We start from the raw sequence: 6,000 nt of genomic DNA on the forward strand, positions 1-6,000 counted from the left end.
TCATCTTCCATTTTTCTACTCTGCTTCTTCAACAGATCTCCTTGTTTCTGATTTGATCACGTAGAGACACTGAGAATTAAAGCATTACCACTTCAGCTTCACCACTTGTTGAACTTTGTTGGTTACTCTGCTCTTCATCCCTGAAATAATCGACGTCTCTATACCTGAAAAAAGCTTCTAGCTATGTTAATATATAATGACAACTATATAGTTACATAGTGTGCCATAATATAATGGATATTTTCAGCGTTTCAACTATCGTGAATGATTTCCAAATTATAAATATATCAAGTCGACTCCTTGAAACTTTATGTACTTAGTGAGTACTTCCCGAGCATTGAGTGCATCGGTTACCTCACGTAGACATCGGCTAAAACATGGTTGGGACATCGTATTGAAGATAGATGTCCCCATTGGGCGCTGATATGTACCCGTGGCATAAAAATGCAGAGCTGCTAGGATCTGCAATAAATATAAAATCCAATTTTTGTGTTAAATTAATCTCAATATTTTCTTCCTCAATATAAATATCAGAATTTTATTTTTATTTGTTATTTTATTTTGTACCAGAAAGTTGTAACAATTAAGAGACAAAGAAAGTAAAAGTGGACAGGGAAGCACTCTATAAGAGATCTCTACCAGTGACCCTTGGCAGTGCGAGAGGTTGTAAAGGGAGTAGAATAGGTACAAAGATAGAAAATAGGTACTTTAGTACCTACATGAGACTTATCTTTAGTTCAATGCGAACAGCTGTCCTTCGTCGAGCGGCTTGGAGGTGAGGCCCGAGTTCCTCTAACACCTGCTGGTAGCCAGCCTTGCTCAAACGAAAGTTCGCAATGAACTCTGTTTCTGGCAGCTCCATTGGGTTATACATATCGCGCAGCCTGCGCCTGTGGACCCGTAGCGCCTTTTGTTGGCGCTGCTCTTCAGCATGCCCCATCAATACGGCACGAGCCATATTTTTTTTTAATTATTATCTACAACATTAACATATTCATAAAATATAGTACCTACTTGCTTACAAAATAACAATAATTTAACTCCGACCAACCAACCTTACTTTATATTACTTACCTTTTTACAACTAATAGGTAAGTACCTAGGTACTAGGTATCAATTTTTTATTATAATATATTTTTCTGAAAAACCGAGCGGAATTCAGCCGATTTGTAATTAATAAAAATCCTTCGAAATTAAAACATCCCTACATTCGTTGAGATTGCTAAAAAATTATTACCTCTGTAAAACGGACGGATTATAGTGGCGAGTCGCAAAACACTGGTCCCGACTAGTTGTTAAAACGATCGTAGCCACCTAATAAAGTTTCTAACTACAAACTGTCATTTTTGCTTAGTGAATAGAGTTTTAAAAACTATCGATACGAAAACATACGTGAAAAAGCATTTCCGGTTTCTATTCCATCCCATTAATGGCTATGATCGAGAGTCATTGTCTATGACGTCATCTTGGTTAAAAACTGACGTTAGCGAATAGAAAATTTGAGTTTGACATTTAATTATTAGAAATTTTCACGAAATTAGTGTGCCACTGAGATACAGCATAACCCTGCTGGTAAAGGGTAATTTCTGACACACGCTCGTAGGTCTCACAAAAGGTGCGTAAACCCTGCGCCAACATCTATTTAATCTGTCTCTACGTGTCTGTGCCACACACACAATTTGTCTTCACTTTTAAAAATACGATTATATTTATTTAAAGAATATTATCCATTTTAATCATGACTAACATTCCTCTTTCCCCTCCAACTAAGTGTAAGGCTTGTTTTAGGAGTAGGTACGACAATAATACAACGGGTAGGGTTTTTAAACCGCCGACCTTTCGGATTTCAGTACGCTCCTATAACCGTTGAGCTATTGAGGCTTATGAGTATGAGCTTTGCCTATCTGGAGTTTCTATTTAGTGAGTTTTATAATATGTTTGGAGTGATTACAGAATGAGCGCTGCGTTCAAGTAGGTGTCATCTCTCGGATTTAAGATCACAGCAAACGTTCGAAGAAGGCGAGAATAAATTTGTTACCCGTACAAAAGGTCACAATCGATGACCTTTCCGGAAGCAAGGTCGGGTAGGCTGTTGTACCGAGAATTTAGAACATTAAAAAATCCAAAATAAATTTCTTGTATAGAAAAACACATGAATTTACGATTTAAGGGTTGTGGGATCTATCTGTTGCATGAAAAGTTGGACACACTTTCGTATTTATTTAGCATGGATAAAAGTTACGTAGGTAAAAGACTGTCCTGTATAAATGGGAATATTATACTTTAATTTAGAAAATCTAAGAAATACTAAATGAAAATAAAAGATTTTTTTTTTATGTTACTGACACGTTAATAGTGAAATCTTTAAATATCGAACGATTTTATAATAAAACATGTTAATACATACTTACATAATAAGTAGCATTTTGTTATAATAGAATTCAATAAACTCTAAAACAAAATATTGACAATTTTAAAATTGAAAATATTTACTAAAAATTAAACTGACCTTCTCAAAAATTATACACTGCTACACTTAATATGCAAATAAGAACGATATAAACATGTAAGTATTTCATAGTCCATTAATTCTATTCTATACATGGCGTTAAGATTTCCATAGGAGACTACTTTTATTGACAATTTTATCTATCTAAAAGATTTATGACTTAATTTCTTGTTTAATTTTTTGTGTCCATATACCTACCTAACAATTCCTATTTTTAACCCCCGACCCAAAAAGAGGGGTGTTATAAGTTTGACGTGTATATTATCTGTTTATCTGTGTGTAGCATCGTAGCTCCTAAACTAATGAACCGATTTTGATTTAGTTTTTTTTTGTTTGAAAGGTGGCTTGATCGAGAGTGTTATTAGCTATAATCCAAAAAAATCGGTTCAGCCGTTTGAAAGTTATCAGCTCTTTTCTAGTTACTGTAACCTTCACTTGTCAGGGATGTTATAAATTTTTAATTTGCACTTGTCAATATATATTTTTTGCAAATGTGGGATCGATGAGGACTTTTCACAGTTCATTTACATTGGTGTTCCCAACATTCGTACCAACTTTCAGCTCTATGGGAATTATTGTACCTTGAATATAAAATTTTTTTAGGCCATGCTAATCATGACTAATACTCCCCTTTCCTCTCCAATTAAGCATAAAGTTTGTGCCAGGAGTAGGTACGATAATAGTGCAACGGGTGGGGTTTGAACCGCCGACCTTTCGGAATTCAGTCCGCTCCTCAACCGATTTTGACCGGACTATAATATAATTTATAGAGCTTAACTCCGGGCTAGACCCAATACCAAACTATTTCTGACACAACCCGGAAATCAAACCTAGGACCTCGTCATCCGCAGTCGAACATGCTAACCATTAGACCAACGAAGCAGTGATGAATATGCCATATTGAATTTATGATGACGTCACATACCCTGAGGCTTCTGAGGAAAATAATATTTGACACAGTGATTAGTAAATGATGTACCAAAAGGCCAAATATAAATGATATTGTAATTAAATAGATCCCTTGTGTTTCCGGGACGATTCAAATGATTTATGAAGGATTTATGATATTAATTAGTAAACATTGTACCTACTGGTTTAGAACTAAAATTAATTCCATTCTTTTTTTATTTTATTATACCTCCTGTATCTTATTTTAAATGGCCATTATTTGGAATTTAACACAGAAGCCCAATGAATGATGACGAATTGAACAATTAAATCAATTAAAATTTGAAATGATTGATGTGTGTAGGTAAATTTTAAAATTCTTAGCTTATTCATCACTATAAATGATGCCCGCGACTTTATCCTCGTGGATTTGGCTTTTTAAAATACCGTGGTGGTAACTATTTGATTCCCCAGGATAAAAAGCAACTTCGACGTTGGATTGGCATTGAATAACATAGAATATGTTTTCATTCAAGTAAACTTTTACAAGTGCTTTTGAATCAAAGTCAAAATAATTTGCCACTGGTTCGGAATGCCGTTCCTACCGAGAAGAACTAGCAAGAAACTCTGCAGCTGCTCTTTTCAAGTGTTCAATTTAAAATTATATGCATATATGCTATACAAGCAATAATTGAGCCCTGCGCATTGCTGGAGCGAGTCATCTCCAGGCTTTTTTATCATTTTATTCAATTGTACAATATGCTTTTTCCAGGAGCATACTTTCAATAGATTTTGAATATTTGGGGTCCCAAGCTAGAATAGAAAGCTCAGCATTAGAAGACCCCTAAATCCCCCTCTCCCCACTAAGTAGACGGACGACATCAGAGTCGCAGATACCCGTGGCAGTCCCTACAAGAGACCTAGGTATGTCCAGCAGTGGACGTCCATCGGTTGATAATGCTGATGAACTTAGTAGTTAAGACGTTGAGGGTCTGGGATTCGATTCTGGGCACGCACTTCTAACTTATCGGAGTTAGATATGGTAATTAAGTATGACTTGCTTCAACGATGAAGGAAAACATCGTGAGAAAACCTGAATGCCTGAGAGTTCCCCATAATGTTCCTAAAGGTGTGTAAATCCGCCAATACATCATACACTTGGTCAGTGTGGGGGACTATGCTCAAACCCTTCTCATTTTGAGAGGAGGCCGTGCTCAGTAGTGAGCCATCGATGGGTTGATGATGATGGTCGTTGTATAAAAAGCAATGATAAAGCTTCGCATAATTGCTCGTGGCATTTGCGCAGGCGTTGTGGTGAAGTAGTCGGTATCATCAACAACTAGCAACAACGGCAACAAGTAAGTAGCTATTTGGGGGGGGGGGGGGGGGGGGGAAAGGGAAGAGGATCAGGGGTTCGATCCCGGGCAAGCACATCTTTAACGAAAATACCACCTGCTTTAAAGCTGAAGGAAAAAATTCGTGAGGAAACCTGTAGGTATCCCTACCTGAGAGTTCCTCATAATGTTCTCAAAAGAAAAGAGTTTGAAGGCATCCAGTTAGTTCTATGAAAACTATCAGTTACTACAAAATTTAGGCAATATCACATACCTAATCACCAACTGCAACGTAGGTAGACGTACCTATTACCTACTTATGTACATAATCACAGCTTTGGTAATAGAGGGGCAGAACATTACGTTATAATATAATCATAAGTCTGGTAATAATAGGTTCATGGGTGGGATACAGTAGGTACCTACTTACCGGTATTGAATTAAAATAAATACCTTACTAAACTGCTGGACTTGGATGAATTAAACACCGGATTGATTGACATCTCATTCATCAAAATCGTCCCAGTAAATTAGGCGCTACGGTGGAACACACAGAATCTGATACAAACATACATACGACATAAGACTGCTAAAATCGAAACCCTTCTTTTGGCTTTGCGGTAGTCGGGTAAAAAGTGGGATCACCTTATTACCTCTATAAAAATCAAATAAAGGCAGTCAAATTATCACCTATTGTTTTTTTTTTAATTTTAATAAATAAAACGACATAGTAGAGTAGAGTCAACCAAAATAGGTACATTTATTCAAAAATAAATAATACATTCATTATTTATACAACAACTATATTATAAAAATGTTTTGAATTACTTAGTTCAATTTTACATAATTAGCAAAACCATAAAATACAATAAAATATCTGTCTCCCAGATATAAAAATACTATGCGGCAAGTATCTACCTACCTACCTACCTATTATAATATTCTCAATAATACATTAAATATAGAAATTATACAAATAAAATATGCACATTATTTCATAATCTCACTGTAAATTTTATTAATCTAACAGTTCACGTTAGATCAATACAATTGTATCAAAATACGTACAGTCAAGCAAACTAAAAACTCTAAAAAATTATAATAATATAAGAAAACTGATTTATGTAGAGCCATGGGAATGTTTGTTAATAAATTTACAGTTTTATTATAAAAGAAGAAAATCATATAAATCATCGTCACATTTATAGATACACGTTCATTTTATTTATGTTACATTTAATATAATATTATTGTCGGTAAATCACGAAT

Source organism: Maniola jurtina, chromosome 7 (assembly GCF_905333055.1).
Source record: "Maniola jurtina chromosome 7, ilManJurt1.1, whole genome shotgun sequence".
NCBI classification, from domain to species: domain Eukaryota; kingdom Metazoa; phylum Arthropoda; class Insecta; order Lepidoptera; family Nymphalidae; genus Maniola; species Maniola jurtina.